The 17,716-nt window shown below is 37.5% G+C and overlaps 1 long non-coding RNA gene across 1 annotated transcript; it reads left to right on the top strand.

The window, feature by feature from the left end:
* Positions 1 to 298: 298 nt before the first annotated feature.
* On the top strand, positions 299 to 16,942 carry LOC117677093 (uncharacterized). The gene is made up of 3 exons (XR_004594653.3): positions 299 to 425; positions 15,671 to 15,715; positions 16,792 to 16,942. It is a non-coding gene; the product is annotated as an uncharacterized LOC117677093 (long non-coding RNA).
* The last annotated feature ends 774 nt before the right edge of the window (positions 16,943 to 17,716 follow it).

Raw genomic sequence — 17,716 nt, 5'->3', positions numbered from 1 at the left:
ACCTCCCTGAAAATAAGGCCAAGCGCTTATTTCAGAGTTCAACAAAATATAAGACAGGGTCTTATTTTCGGGGAAACACAGTATCACAACACACTGTGTATTGTACAGTGTTGTGACAAATATTAGAGTTAACTGTCTCATATTGCTACCAGACTTATACATCTGCATGTTTAAAGTGTTTCTTGGAGATTTTTGTCTTGTAATAGGCAATGTTAGAGGAACATTTAGAGATGCTAAGTCCAGAGTAGATCAACTTTTCATGAGTTATTCTTTTGTACGTGTTTTGGATTTTAGTCTTTGAAATTCTGCTGAATTCACAATCCATGGTGCTCTAGCATGATGGAAATGGAGGCTCAACAGACTTGGATGACGAGTTATGAAAAAAGATGAATTACCCAAATTCAGAGTTTAGGTCAAAAATGCAGGTAAGATCTATCCAGATTCTAAATTTCCATTTAGAAATAATGTCCCTTTTCCCAAAGTTATGAGACATCTTTATCAATTTATTTATTTCCCATGAATCTTTGAAGTAAACCATGATAATATTGGGCTGAAAAACTCTAATGTAAAGCTCCCCAGTTGGGCTGGCTTTCATGGCAGTTAAAAGTCTTGATAATAGGAAGAGGCAAAAGGGTAGCCTATCCGAATAAGAATCTAATTTTGTCTATGCAACCACCTTACAATTAGTCTCAGATGTGACTATGGAAAATTCTTTCTCAGAAGAAAAACATATTCTTAATTGAAATTCAAGACATCTAGGAAACAAAATGATATGGCATTTTACAACGGGTGTGATTCAGGTGGCTATGCCACAGTCTTCATTCTTGGGACAGGAAAGCGATAAATACTAATTATTCATGTTTTCCATTTCTTAAATGAATTGAATGCAGTTATTTTTGTGGATTTTGCAGGAGGAGACTTCTGCAAAATCTTCCTTATTTTTTTGGCCCCAGAAGGGATACGAACTCACCTATTTGGCCATGAAATTTTAAGTTTGCTACAAATGAAAGATTTATAGGTTTAATATTCTACAGCCTCTTCCTCTAACTAATAAAAACAACAACAGTTTTCTTCCTCCATCTGTTCTTGAACCATTGCTTTAGGAAGCCACATTTTTTTTTATAGTAAGCTTTTTCTTAGCCCTTTGTAATGGGGAAAAAAGAATTCTAGGCTTCCTGCGCCACTGGAACTGATTCATGAATGAACTGTTTGTTACTGATTTGGCTGGGTCTACTGTTACTTTCAGCATTTTAAGTTCTATTAAACTTTATAAGGTATCTGTCTTCTTCATTGATAGAATAACCTTTGCTGCTTCTAAACACATATTATTAGTACATATTGGATTTTACAATAGAATTTAGAGCAGGGATATGCAACTAAATGAATCCCAGTGATCAGATTCTCACCCCCCACGCATATACATACCTGCCCTGGCAGGTAGGATAATATCACTGAGAAAGAAGCTAAGAATGATTGCATTCAATCTTTTCCTGGACTCAAACAAGGGGTCACCATTCTTCTTTTGAAAAAGGAAGTAGGGCGTGATTGTTTCCATATGTTTGTACATACAGAAATTGTCTTTCATCTTTCTTCCTTGCTTCCTGAAGTACAAGGTGGTAAGTAGGAGCTGGAAGCAGCGGTGGGTTTCACATATTTTTACCACTGGTTTGCTCGCTTGCCTGCCCATGCACCTTCCATGCATGCACCTGGCCTTACACAAATGCGCCCAGCCTAGAAAACATGGCTAAATAGGATGCCATTATGCCCACCCACAGTCGCCGCTACTGATTCGCTTGAACTGGTCCGAACCGGCTGAATACCACTTCTGGCTGGAAGGCTTCAAATGTATTACAACTTTCAACTGAAGCATTTCATGCACTAGATTAGATTATTATTATTTTTTTAGGCTCTTCATTTTTTCATTCCTAATTAGGAATGAATGAATGAATGATGAATGAATGAATGAATGAATGAATGAATGAATGAATGAACCATCCATGTTATTATAGGTCCTTTGTTGCTCAATTTAATGTGAAGTGAAATTAGTGCTTTGACACCATCTATAACATACCTATGAATGTTTCTACCAATAATTATTTCTTCCTTATTTCATGTTAGAAACCCAGTTCGGTCTGGTAGTTAAGGAATCAAGCTAGAAACCAGGAGACCATAAATCCTAGTCCCGGTTAGGCAGAAAGCCAACTGGGTGAGTTTGGGCAAGTCCCTCTCTCTCTTTGTCCTAAGGAGGCAGCTGCAAACTATTTGTGAAACACCTCATCAAGAAAACTGTAGCAGTAGTGGTATTCAGCCAGTTCTATCCGGTTCGGGCAAAACGGTAGCGGCGGGGGTGAGAGGCTCTGCCCACCCACCCGGATATAATCATGTCCCATTTTTGACACTCTGCGTATGCGCGGATGGCCCTGCGCATGCACGGAGGTGGCGTGTGCGAGCAAAGCGAGTACTCACATTTGTGAACTGGTAGCGAAGGTAAGTGAATACTATGCCTGAACTGTAGGGACTTGTTCAGACAGTGGCCAGGAGTCAAGACTAACTCAAAGGCATCCCCCCCACTTAAAAAAAAAAAAAAGCCCATGTAGCTCATGGCCTGTGAATGTCTCAACAACTCTTGCTTGTGTCCCAAAGGGAATCTTTATTGTTGAAACATGGCAACAAACTGGATACATTACTGCAGTACAAATTTCTGTTATTTTTAGTCAAAGAAGTAATGGATATGGATTTTAAACATCTATAGGCAATGCAGAAAAATCCAATCTATATTTTTTTCTCTGCATCTCCCCCACTTCATTTTTTTTCTATGCAACTTAGCCACGATATAGTTTTGAAAAAGCAGCTCTCCTAAATATACACTGATTTTTCTATGGAACTTCTCAGATGAGCCATTTTTTTTTTTTTTTTAGAAAATGCTTCCAACTACCAATGATAATAAGCCATATGTATCACTCATTGCTTTAATATTTTTAGGCACTGAAGTGTCTTTGAATGTAATCCAGTCAATAGCTAGCTTATACTTTTGTCCAGGAGGTACAAATCAAGTGTTACCGTATTGGTATTTGTAGGGATCAAATTTTGCAAGCATGCATAGTAAAAAATAATAATAAAAGATTTGTTTTATCTGGAAATGTTGCGCAATCTATTAAATTGAGCATAAGCTGCAGTAATGTGCATTTGGGGAAATAATACATTTAAATATATTGGGACCCTTTTTTGTTTTTAGTTTTTTAAGGAACATAAATTACCAAATAGATGGAACAGTACAGATTTCTGAGTGATTACATGCCAAAATGATATGAGTGAAACTGATTTTGTCCATCGCTACATATAGCTCCCTGTAGAGAAAACAAATTGCAGTCTCTCTGCAGGATAGTATTTTGATGGGTGCATTGTATATATTTGTTCATAAAATCTGCATTCATAAATTTATTTTCTTAAGCACTGTTATGACAGAAAAAAATAGAACAATTTTTTTTTTGGGGGGGAGCCATTTGAAAGCAATATGATATTGATCTGTTAGGACTTAGTTGAGGATTCTGAAGTTCCAGATTCTGTGGTTCTCCAAGCGTTGCAAAACTATGTTCAATATGTCCTTCACAATTGACCATATTGTAACTCCACAACATCTAAGGTGCTAGAAATTACCCAATCCTGATGGGAAGGAGGGAATGAAGAAAGCTGGAAGTTTGGGGATAATTTCTGTTCTAGTTTGAAGCTCATTATTCTGCTGAGATACGACTCACGGTATATCACATACACAGTAGCTTTGTGAATTGTTGAAACAAAAGTTAATCTTTTGTCATGAACTTTGAAGAAGGGTATCTAGATTGATGTAGCTAGTGAAATAGCATCTAATTATGTCAGGAATTTTATTCAGACATTTCCTAGTTTATAATGTTCCAGTTCTTCATGCTATCTCATAGCTGTAGGATATATTTCTACATTAGGATGGTTAATATGATAAAAAAATGATTGATATTTTCTTAGGATGGGTCACATTATCTCTGCAAGATCCCAGCCAGCCACACAAACACAGTGGTGGCAGTTTCACCTTGAAATATTTGTATTGTACCCAAATCTCATCAATTTCCATGATTTACATTACAACTTCTCTAACACATGCCAGTGAAATGTGGACACTAACCTCATAATTGATACAAAAGCTAAGAGTGGTGCAAAGTGCCATGAAAGGATACATGCTCTGCATTACAAGACAAGATAGAAAGACCTACTCATGGACTAGAGAACAGGCAAAAATATATTATATCATCAAAAGAGTAAAAGAATTGAAATGGAAATGGGCTGGTCACATAGCAAGAAGAACTGATGGCAGGTGGACCAAGGCAATCAATCGTCATTTCCCGACTTGACTACTGCAATGCTCTCTACATGCGGCTCCCCTTGAAGTGCACCCGGAAGCTCCAACTGGTCCAGAATGCGGCCACGTGAGTAATTATGGGAGCAACATGGCGCTCACATGTAACACCTCTTTTATGCGAGCTGCACTGGCTTCCAGTGGCCTTCCGAGTGCGCTTCAAGGTGTTGGTTCTTACCTTTAAAGTGCTCCATGGCTTAGGACCTGAGTACTTACGAGACCACCTGCTGCAACTGATAACCTCCCACCAACCAATACGCTCTCACAGAGTAGGCCTACTCATAGTACCATCATTAAAACAATGTCGTCTAGTAGTTCCAAGGGAGAGAGCCTTCTCTATGGGGGCACCTACTCTTTGGAACAAAATACCCCCTAGAATACGAATAATCCCAGATCTTCACACTTTCCGACGTGCCCTGAAGACCTTTCTGTTTCAACAAGCAGGGCTAGCATAAACATCTAAATTCTATGCCAAGGTCTTAGCAGTTACACCAAGTTGACTCAATTTATTATTTACTGTTTATTAAAAAAATATATATTATATGTATATGAAATCTTAATCTGTTCACCGCCCTGAGTCCTTTGGGAGAAGGGCGGTATAGAAATTCAATAAATAAATAAATAAATAAATAAATAAATAAATAAATAAATAAAATGAATCCCACTTGATAAAAAGCATCCATGAAAGAGACCTAAAACAAGATGGATCGATGACATCAGCAAGTATTGTGGGCTCAATTGGCAAAAGAAAGCTCAGGACTATATTGGTTGGAAACATGCGGAAGAGGCTTCATCCCCTAGGGATAGACAATAACTAAAATGATGATGGATGATGATGATATTACAATTTGTCAGGATTTTTTTTTTTTTGCTATGTTATAAAACTTATAACTTTATAAGTTTATAAGTTGACTAAACCAGCTGTTTCTTAAGAAATTGAAAAGAAGCTTATAGAGTTTGGTTTAGGATCCTGTTTTTTAGCCAACTGATAACTTCAAGAATGAACATTTCCAACATACTCTTCCAATGCTCAACCTTTTTTAACTAGCTGTTGCAAGTTAAAATTGTAGTAAAATTGTTGGCAACTCTTTCCCCACAGTATGGAAGAAGGGTCCCCTCTGCTCAGTGACATAACAACCTGATAGAGGAATTTTCAGCTATTATATCTACAGCTGTAGTAGCCAGATAAAAGAAGGAAGGAAAGGGATGATTGGACAAATGCATTGGGGTTGAAACGAAAACAATTCTCCTTAAGATTGGTTTATTATCTAAGCCAGAAAACCAACCTGGAAGTCCCAAAGGTTGATTAGGATTCAAAATAAACTTTATCATTCACTGCAGTTGATGCTCCTAGCCAAGAAGTTTGGAACTTGGGTGATATCATTCATTTCAAAGTGTTTGCTTGTTTTTGCATAGAGCTGGAACACAGACAGTGCAGGAACCATAGCAAAAAGTATCTTAAGCCAAAGCTGCATAATTAAATGCTTAAACATCTTTGGCATGTTTAACAGTTCACAGGATTATGCCCTGGTGATTAGCAGGACCTCCCAGAGTGTTTTATCTTTTTCTCTCCAACCATTAATTTGCTAGAGATTTGTAGCTGGGACTGATTGGTGTGCAAATGAATCTTCACCTAGATATAATATGCTATAATATGTAACAAATATACAAAGATGTAAATAACTAAGTAATGTTCCAGAAACATAGATCCAGGTCCACATGTAAAGCCCATTTTAAACAATATATGTTCAGTAATTCTTGGTGTAGGCCAAAGGTAGGTTTCAGCAGGTTCTGACCAGTTCTGGAGAACCGGTAGCAGAAATTTTGAGTAGTTCGAAGAACCGGTACTAAAAATTCTGACTGGCCCTGCCCCCATCTATTCTCTGCCACCCAAGTCCCAGCTGATAGGGAGGAAATAGAGATTTTACAGTATCCTTCCCCTGGAATGGGGTGGAATGGCGATTTTACAGTATCCTTCCCCTGCCACACCCACCAAGCCATGCCATGCCTAAGCCGCATCCACAGAACTGGTAGTAAAAATTTTTGAAACCCACCACTGGTGTAGGCCTATATATGGGCATGGGGAAGAAATTTAAAACATATGCCATTTATGGTAAAATGTATTGATCAGCCAATATGCAACACATAAATACTGCATACAAAAAAGGTGTAGCTTTTGAAAAAAATAATTAAGTATACATTAAGGATATATTTGTTATAGTTGCACACAAAGCTGTGTTTCAGATGGTCCTTGACTTTAAAAAGTGCACTTAGTAACATTTGAAGTTACAACAGCACTGAAAAAAGAGACTTATGACTATTTTTCACACTTTCAACCATTACAGCATCCCCATGGTCATGTGATCAAAATTCAGATGTTTGGCAACTGACTCATATTTATGATGGATGCAGTGTCCTGCAATCGATCATGTGATCCCCTTTTGTGATCTTCTGACAAGCAGAGTCAATGGGGAAGCCAGATTCACTTAACCAATGGGTTACTAACTTAGCAACTGCAGTGATTTACTTAAAACTGTGGCAAGAAAGGTTATAAATGCGGCAAAATTCACTTAGCAACTATCTTGCTTAGCAACAGAAAGTTTTGGCTCAATTGTGGCCTTAAGTCTAGGATTACCTGTATTAAATCATTTTGTTCTACCTAAACCCTCATCCTATGCAGATCTTCTAAAGCAGGGGTGTCAAACTAGCAGCCTGTGGGCCTGATGCATCATGTGAAGGCCACGCCCACCCCAGCTCCACAAATAGGAATAACATCATGAAACATCATGTGACAGCAACATGACGCAGCGAGTTTGACACCCATCATCTAAAGGACTCCTACTTTCAGTTAAAACTTAAGTCATCCTTTCAATGAAATGGCACTTGCTCCTAAATTCAAGATAATACAGATACTGAAATGAATACAACATTTCAGCAGATAAGAGCAGACTTCGAACGCAAGTAAGGACTTCCATGTATATGCACTTTCATCAGTCTAAGATTGACTGGCCAAACCTTCATATCAGTTAAAAATTGAGGCGAAATTCATCTTACCCCAATATAAAAGAAGCAAAGCATCTCTACAAAGTAGAATTCATGCAACCTGTCTCCATTACATTATCCCCTCCTTATATAAAACTATTATGAAACTGTCATAACTTCCCAATAGAATTCTACATCTAAAATAGAGGAAGAGTGATAGGATCAAGGCTTGGAGAAGTTTTAGAAGATGAGCCATGGAACATTGCGGGCAAGGCTGCAGAGTAAGATGGATTTTGTGGAACTTTCTCTAGATCTTACAACATGATGGCACTTGAAAGTATTTAAATGAGAAGACTAGAACTATTAGAGATTATTCTATTTTTTTGAAATTGCAAGCAAGACACCTCTCCATTCAATATACAAAACAGTGTCTTTGAGGAATCTTCTCTGCTGCAGACCTGAACCTTGAGCCCTTGTTGTTCAAACCCTGTGTCATGCCTCTGTCAGAGTCTGACTATAAGATGAAAGAGGAACAGCTGACAGAGAGCGAGAGAGTGGCTCCATTGGCTGTGGAGGAAACCGGGGAAGGGCAAAGACAGGCTAGGCAGAGCAGGGGAGAGGTAGAACAAGGGAGAGGAGGCTCTAATGAAGACCAAGGCCCACCCCCTCCTCATCCTAGGGCATGCAGGGAAGAACAGAGAAGAGAGCAATGTGGGTTGCATGGCTTACGAGGGAGGAGAGGGCCCCGACTCCCTTCACAAGATACACCTGGAGCTGGAGTTTAAAAGGAAGGGGCAAATGGGAGGGGTGGTTGTCGGGAACAAACGCTGAGTTATCTGAGTTCCTGGCATCCTCCCAACTGGTTTGATTTACTGCCATGCTACTTCAAGTCTGGAATTCCTTATCTTGCTTGCCCTGCCAGATTAATTACCTTATCTTGCCCTGTTGGATGTATAGTTGGAAGTTTTGTCTGCTTACAGGTTTGTGGAAGAGTTTTTCTCCAGACCGGAGAGTAAAGGGACATTGGGGGCAAAGTTTGGAGCTAATAAAGGGACTTGTACTTATTCTCTGGCTGTGTTGCCTTTGTGCCATGCCCCGGGTCATCACACCCTGCTCGTCCTGCTAAAAGCTTCCCTGGTTCTCATCACTTTCAACTATTCCTGGCCCATCCTCTTGTGTAAATACTGGGACTTGTTAGAATGTGTTGCTCAGTTTGTTTCTACAACAATGGACTGACTCTCAGTCTTCATTTGTATTTGTTTCTCAGAGGTGTTGATTGCTGGTCTGGGCCATAACAGAGCATTAGGCCCTTTTCCATGTATATAACTCTCAAACTTCTTTCTTGCAGGAAAGAAGCTGAAGAATTGTTGAAAATCAGTGTTTTATTTATTCTTCGTTAACTCCTTTTACAACTCTGTAATTCCTTAATTCAGGGTACAATCAGGACAACTGGATGGAGCCAAGCATTTTCTAGTCGGATGCCCTTCCTGATACCATGCGGAGTTCACAGCAGGTATTTTTGATTTGCACCCTGAGAGAGAAACATCTCCTGCTACCTAGGATTGAACTCTTAACTGTCTGAGTGGGAGGCGAGCGTCATCACCACTAGGCGACTAAGCCACTCATATTTACCCTTCATTATGAGGTGGAAAACCACAAAGCCTATTTCCTCCCATTTCTTCATTTAGGAAAAGTGTGTGTGTGTGTTGCACAAAAAATACATCCTTGAGCAGATGTATGACACTGCCATAGCCAACTGGACCTGTGACATGAGGGTCTTGCCCTGCTCAAAAGTTAAGCAAACCACTAAAACTTGCTTATTCTATTGTAGGAGAAAGAAACTTTCAGGAAATCAAACAGCGTTAAAAATGGGCTCTTAAAACTGCATCCTTTTTTTCAGCAATATGTTCAGATGGCAAATAATTGTCCACCAATATAAGGATCATATTCAGCTAAGGCAGTAGAACAACTTTTCAAAATTTTTCCTAACTATGTTCTGGTCTTCCAGAACAAATGGCAGCAGCAACAGTATCTGGAGAAATTGGCTATCAGAGCATTGAGAATTTACAATAGTGGCTGTCACACAACGACAAGTAATAATAGTAGTAATAAGACTATAATATTAATAGTGTTGCTATTAGTAGAGATATTAATAATCTCAAAGAATTATTTTTCTAAAAGTTGGATAAAATGATTAAAATGAGTGAACTTGCAGGAAAAAATATATTCTGAAACACTTTGGCTTAATTGTATTCCTCTGCTGTATTGGTTGATCATTTGCTTTAAGTTGGCAGTTTGGAATCCTTGGGGCTATGAAAAAGATGCTTCTATCTCTATTGTACAGAAAACCAAATTTCTTACTATAATAAAAAGATGCCTACACTACTGAATTACAGTATACAGTGTTGAGGTGGCTTGATTATTATCTGAGACTTAAATTAAACTTTTACATATGGATTTAAATGAAGCAAATGCATTGACATTTCTAAAATGGCTTTTTAAGACACAAAACACAAATTCAATAATGCCCCAGTGTTGTTAAGACTGTGCTGGTTATTGTTGCTCAACAGTGGGTCTCTATTAAGTCACACAATAGATTTTATTAGCTCAATATATTCTCAGCGAAGATTAGATTCTATTGGATTTTGATGGCTTTCACATTAAACACTAAAGATTTGTCAACACAGAAATCAAATTTAAGTGCCAAGCTAAACTGTGCCCAAAGTGTTACAATGCCATTATTAGCTTCTGCAAACATTTCAGTTTAGGTATTCCCAGCAATATTCTAAAGTTTGTTTCATGTAGAATTTTCGGAAATTCATCATTTTTTTTTCTATCTTCCTCTTTTCTCTGCTGTGACAAAGCAGACAGATTAATAATTGGAGAGGAAGAAAAAAAAATACACACCAAGTGATTCAGAGGCTGCATAATATACTCAGGAATATTGTTTGTCATCTCCTCTGCATTAAAAAGCACATGTATTTGCTAATTGCTAGTCTAAGTGTTTCTTACTCAGTTTGTATGTAGTTAGCTAAATGAACACATAATTACATTGAGGTAATTTCACAGCATTCATCAAATTGTTTTAAATGCAAATTAAATATTTTGCAGGTGATTCTCAAGTTACTTTTGAGCCATTGTATAATATAAAATAAGGATTCATTAGTGGATAATCCATAAAAATCCTGGTTATCCTTCAAAAGAGGTCAGCACAGGGTATGTTTTTTTATTCTTTAATATACCAATATCTATCACTGAGCATACCATTTCTACTCCATTTTTATCTTCACAATAATACTGTAAATTAGGCTAGAAGAAGATTGGTAGCTGCTTTTAACAGTAGGGTTGCCACATCTGGACTACAAAATGAGTTGATCATGGTAAGAATTTTGGTATCTCTAGTCAGTCATCTAGTAATTCTCCAGACTTTCAAAGCCCAGCTGTTGTTAGCTTTAATCAAAAATATGCTATGAACCACATAAGTGAATGGGAAACTGAAACTCTTGCTCTAGGATTAACCATTCAATACTAGACCTGGATAAGAAATTAAAAGGCCTAGACAAAATTCTACCACCTGAGTTAACATAAAAGAACAAAATATTACCCAGCCTGGCCTAGAAACTTCTTGAAATTCAGGATGTTATAGAAAGAGAATTGCAAACATAATAAAAAATGTACATAGTAGATTTTAGGACAGCCAACATCTACAAGGTTATAGAAGTATAGTGGCTGAGCCTCCGTTGACAAAAAAATCTTATACTCAGAGGGATAGTAAAAGGATTAGAAACCTTACATGTAAGGTAGTGAAAGAGCAATCACATACTATTTTCATACGAAAATAATGGAAGAAATAATAAATGTGTATCAATTTTTAAATGAATTAAGGGTAAAAAAAAGCACATATAAAGACTGGGAGATGGACATTATCTCTAAGGAGGCATACCAATAAATACATCTGAAAAAAATAACAGCAGAAAGACTAAAATAGAAAAATAATTTAGATTGCAGGAAAACCTAAAAGAAACAATAAGGACAGGGAAGAGGCACTTTGCTGGTTGAAAAATAAAGATAAAGAAACGAATAGGGCTTGGTGTTAATAGGAGGGTAGGAACAAGTAACAAACAAAAGGGATTTCCATTTCCTATTTTACCTTAGCTTTTTCACCAAATGGGAACTTGGACTTGTTCAAATGGACTTAAAATGAACAATTGACACAATGACGGATTGGCTACCCAGAAGTAAGGAAAATGATATACAGCACCTGGCTACTATGGATGAGTTTAAATCTCTAGGACAAAATTAATTACATTAAGAGTCTTAAAGGAACTTGTATGTACCATCTTGAAGCCCTATTCTGTGATTTTTGAGAAATCATGGTGGACAAATTCAGGGCCAAAAAACTGGAAAGAGAAAAGATGATTTTCTTTTCTTTTTAGTAGAATGAGCTGAGTAGCTTAAATGAATCTAGTATAAGAGATCCTAGAAAAGAAGATGGGGAAATGTAGGGTAGGATCCAATCTGGGTCAATTGGTGGAGGTTTAGTCTTCCAAGTTTTCATACTTTTTTTGGAGCCTATCCTCAGGGAACTTCTCTCTAGCAGATTGTGTGCTTGGGGCTATCTCTGTGTGGTATTTATGTATGCCTGGTTGTGTGTGGCTTTATAGTAGTGGGTACCCATTCTGCCTGAATTGTTCATGTAATTGTTTACACACACGCACATACACACACACACACAGACACACACACACACACACACACACACACACACACACTATCCGCAAACAATTCAGGAATAATGGCTACCCATAAGTATTTGTTACAAGATGTCTGTGCAACACTGTGGGGAGAGAAAGGTACAAGACCAACTCCATGGCAACCTCTGTCATACATCAAAAACATTTTGGAAGCAGTAGAATGCAGCTTCTGAGTTCTGCAAATGGGCATTCATACCACCTGAGAGGCTACCATATGAGGACAAATTATGCATTGTAAAGATTGCTTGGAGGTGAGAGATACTTCCAATGTAATCTACCAGATCCCCTGCAGGGATTGCTCTCGTGACTATGTAAGACAGACGAGGAGGAAGGTAACCACCAGGCTACAAGAAACCAAGCTAGCAGTCAGACGAGGAGACCCAAACACTCAATGGTAGCCTCACATTTCAATAAAAAAGGACATACATTCAATTTTGCAGCTACTAAAATTAGTAGTACAAAAGCAGGTACAAAAACAGACAGGGAAGTGATTGAAGCCTGAGAAATGGGTCCCTTGTCAGTCAACAGGAATGCTGATTTACCACCAGCTTACCAAGTACTTTGGAGGTGAAGGCTTGGCAGCACAAGGAAACAATAGCCAACAATTTAATAGCCAGCAATCAACACCCCCGTCAACAACTAAAAAGCTGAACACAACGAGGCACCATATATCATACACCGAATAGTCCAAAGCATACAATTTGCTAGAGAGAAGTTCCCTGAAGATGGGCTCCAGCATGAGTCTGAAAACTCGGAAGACTAAACCTCTGGTCTTGATGACTGACCCAGATTGGATCCTGCAATATTATCCTGGGACACTTATATTCACTTTCATTTCTAAATGTAAGATAGACTATAATACCATTAATTCTCCCAGAGCTAGTTAAATAATCATACTCAATGACTGTATATCAAATGGCATAACAAGACCCTGTTCTGGGCCTTGAGTTATTCGATATGTATAAACAATGTTAGAAAATAGGATTACAAACTATGAGGATGACGCAAAGGTCAGAGAGAGATCAAACATCACAGAGGACACCATCATTGTCCCAGCCTGCCTGGTTGCCCACTTCTGTGCAGAAAACTGCCCAATACATTCATCCAAGGATATCATAAAGTGTGCATCTTAGTCAGGGGCGGGTTTCAAAACCCATCGCTACTGGTTCACTCATGGGCGTGTACGCACTTGCGGGCAAAGATTCTGCACATGCGCAGAAGTATCTGGGTGGGTGGGCGGAGCCTCCTGCCGCTGTTACCGGTTTGCCCGACCCGGGGCGGACCAGTAGCAACCCATCATTGATCTTAATCCTCATTTTTTCCTCCTCTGTGTATCAAATTTTAAAGTTTAAGTAGTTCAGGCTTTTTTTTTTTTCAAATATACAATTTTGCTTTCCTTGAAAGAGATAATGTTTCCTCTAATAACTTGAAATTGAAATAAAAACTTAAGTTTTGTTTTATAACAGACACAACAGTCCAAGAATTGTTAGTGAAGCTTAGGTTACTCCACTGAATTGTTTCAATGAGGCAACTTGATTGCAACCAATTTAAGCTCCACTGATTCCACTGTGATTGGCATCTGAAAAGAAAAAAAAATGTTTAATAATTCAGAAAAGAAAAGTGTTTGCTTTAGTTCAGCTTTCTTGGGTTGAACAGTTCTTTAACTGCCTGTGAGGTTTGTGTTGTATTTTGCCTCCATTGGAAAGCATGACCAGATTCATATTCTTCTTATTGCATTTTAACTGATCTTATTTTTCAAGATTCTGAAAGGTGGGTTTTATTAATGTTTTATAATGTATAGACTTAGTTAAAGTGAACTGTATTTGGCACCATGATTTCATTTCCTATTTCATGAAGCCCAAAAAATTTAACAGCTTGAAGAAGTGCAATTTTAATATTTGCTTCAGAAAGTCATGCGTAAAATAGTGAATGCTGGGTTTTCTGCCTTGAAAATTTGACTTTGTGTTAAATTCCAACTCTAAGAGCAGTTTGAAACACCTTGGGAATTTTGTGGTGAATATTAATGCTTGCTTCTGAAGAAACACTTTCTGCATATGAAACTCTACTTAGTTTTTTTTTTTTTCCCCACCAGTGAAAATAAATGCCAGGCAAACTTGCATTTGAATATCATCATTTGTTATAAATGTAAGATTGGGATTTTTTGATGGCTCACTTACATATAAAAAACAATCACAGAAGAAGGCCTGTGACCACACACAAAAATAAATCTGAGCAACATACATTAGAAATAATCTACATTATTATACTGTATAAAGGTTCTCCCTATCCATTCGTGTCTGACTCTAGAGGACAGTGGTCATCTCGATTTTTCAGCCAAGGGAGCCAATGTTCTCCAAAGACATTTCCATGGTCATGTGGCCAGCATGATTATATGTTGAGGTGCATGAAACACTGTTACCTTCCCATCGAAGTAGTACCTATTTATCTACTTGTATTTATATGTTTTTGAACTGCTAGGTGGACAGGAGGTGAGACAGAAAACAGGAGCTCACCCCATTATGCATCATAAGAATGCCTAGATTTTCTGTTACCATAGACTATACTGTAAACTAATGAGCTTACATATCAGGAAAACTGCTGTGATGTTGTGGTTAGGGTGCTGATATGGGGTGGGAAAGCTCATGTTTGAAGTCTTCCCTTAGGTATAGAAAACAACTAGGTGACCTTGGTCCAGCTGCTGTCTTTCATTCCAAATCAGTGGCTGCCTTTGTGATAAACCCCTTGTCGCATCACACATGGATAGCTTTGCTGGGTGACCTACAAGAGTGCAATGAAAAAACAAGCAGACCCTGGAACTTTACAACAGAAGTGTTAAGGACAACAACAAGGAGACTGTTAAGAAAAACAAGAGGATGGGGAAGAGTTAGCTACTGTATTCTGCTGGCTTTGCTTAAGTCCCAACAGAATGATAGGAAATAAAATCCTACTTGTCCTCTGTGACATATTGGTTATGTGTGAGCCACCATCACCATCACCTCCTTGGCTTTTTTTTTTTTTTTTTTTTTGATACAAATGGTGACTGAAACAAAAAAAAAAAACCATAAGGAGCACAGAATCAATATGTTCATTAGATGACTTTAGAGATCATGTCTTCCCAAGGTAGTTGGGAAGTATTAATGTACCTGTATAATTCTATACCAAATGATAAAAAAAGTTTTGAAATTTAAATAGTGTCAAGATACACTTAAAACAAAAGAAAAACATTGTTAGGCTTTGCCACCAAATAGGGAGGTGCAAAAGATTTTGAGCACGATATGTTTTCAGTTTGAAGTGTTCTTTGTGTTTTGATCTTGAAAAAGGAAAAAAAAAAGCCTTATAGCCATTTTGAGCAGTATTGTTTTAACCTTGTGGTTTGATATTAGGTAGTTATTTTTTCAACCCAGTTTAAACAATACAGCAGAAAATACTGGTCATATCCTTGTTGTTATTGGCTTAGATTTGATGTCAGGATATAGAGAAGGTATGGAATCTGGGAGTAGCTAATGAAATTATGATGACTCTAACTCTGTGATTTCTGTGTAAACAGAAGTGACAACATCTTGCAACTGCATGCCTGATTATCAGAAGATAGGTAGATTTCTCCTATTTTTACAAGCAAATGGATGTGTGTGTGTATACACATGCACTCTTTCCTCACACATGTATATCAGGTGCTAATGCTGCTGAAGTTGTAAGTCTTAAATGCAAATAGCATTATTATGCTGCTGGTTTGGGGATAATTTACTGAGATTTGGAAGAGATCACTTATTCTTTCCCTTGTAATTTAACTGAATCCCAGGGAGCCAGGAGAATGCAGCTCTTGAGAGAAAGTAAGGAATTTGCAAGGAGTCCATAGCCATCTACCTAATAAATTCCATCCCTATCTAGAAAAAGGTAATCAAAGTGCCCTTTGCTTCCAAAGAAAATTATAAAGCTCTTTCTGTTCCAATCAACTGAAGGAGAAGAAAAGGTGGGTTTGGGGGAAAAAAAAATTGGCACAGTATAGGAGATCTCCCACAGTTTAGCTATATAAATGTGGAGACCTTTACCTTCTCTCTTACATCCCAGAATTCTTGCATACATTTCCTATATGGCACCTTGTTACCTATTATTTATTCTGTTCTTATCTTGATGGTATTTGTATTTTATTTGTAAGACACATATATTGAGAAAAGCTCTCCATACAGTATTCTCTCTGTGTGTCTCTGTCTCTGTCTCTCTGTCTCTCTGTCTCTCTGTCTCTGTCTCTGTCTCTGTCTCTCTCTTTCTCTTTGGGTCTCTCTCTGTCTCTCTCTGTCTGTCTTTCTCTCTCTCTTTCTCTCTCTCTCTCTCTGTGTCTCTCTCTGTCTCTGTCTCTCTGTCTGTCTCTCTGTCTCTGTCTCTCTCTGTGTCTCTCGGTAAGCCATGTTTCTTGAACTCAAAACAGATGATATTTGTTAAATACACATATTGGAAAGAAAATTCTCTCTATATACTCAAAATTGTATGCCTGTATGTGAGTGTGTGTCTCTTGTATTAGATAGACATGAATTAATGATTGATACTATGATTAATAGTAGCAGTCATGGTTTTTTTCAGGACTTAATAACTAAATTCATCAGATTTATAGCCATATATATAAAAAATCAGAATGTTATCTCCTTTCTTTTCTTACCTTCCTTTTAACAGAAACGTCATAAAAGGTCTGTCTTTTGGAAGCTAAGGGTTACAACACTGAAAGTTCTTGAAGATACTTCAAGAGACTAGCTGTCCAAGAAATTGAAATAAGATGCTGGATTCCTATACTTTTAAGTGTTCTTTTTTTCCAGTTGGGGAAAAAAAATCAAGGTTGCCTAGGTAACTATGCAAATTTGAGGATTTTTAAAAAAATGCATCCTAAAATTCATATTCAAAATGGGCTTTGGAATGCTGTATTGATATGCCTTAGCATCAAAACATTTTTATTAACCAATATACATCCTTAACTCATTAGTGTGTCTGAAAGGAAAAGGTAGTGATTTTTCTTTTCTTGCAGTAAAATAAGATTGCCCAGCATGAATAAATATATATAAAGGTGTTAAAAATAGCTGCATTCTTGTGAATAAACAGCAAGAGAGTGTATTTAGTCATTCATGAAAGGTTTTCAGTCATTTCATGATTCAATTAAAGCTGTTCAACAGAAACAGTAATCAAGCCTCAGCAAGTTGCTTAAATAGTGCATTTATTCTTCTGGCATGCCATATATAAAATCCCTTAATGCTGTGATTTTTTTTTTTTGTGGTGTCTGACAGTAAATAAATATTTTAGAAGTTAAAATGTCATGTATGCACATACTTGAGATTCAGCCAACAATGTTAGTAGAATCCTACATTTTGAATTTCATTTTAGAATTTTCCACTGGGAAGAGGGTATAAAATGAAAGTGTCTATGGAGGAAACATTAGGTTTAGTTGTATAGAGAGGAGATTGTTCTACATCTAAATAAAACAGTGATTGTACTTATTAAATCACACTCCATAAAATGGAATGGTGAATCTTCTACTGACCATGATCAGAGAATTACTAAATCAGAAATTTGAGAATTGAGTCTTATTTTTACTTATTTCTACTCAAGA

This window comes from Pantherophis guttatus, chromosome 3 (genome assembly GCF_059756535.1).
Source record: "Pantherophis guttatus breed Tessera chromosome 3, ASM5975653v1, whole genome shotgun sequence".
Classification (NCBI taxonomy): Eukaryota; Metazoa; Chordata; class Lepidosauria; order Squamata; family Colubridae; genus Pantherophis; species Pantherophis guttatus.
This window is presented reverse-complemented; position numbering and strand designations above follow the sequence as displayed.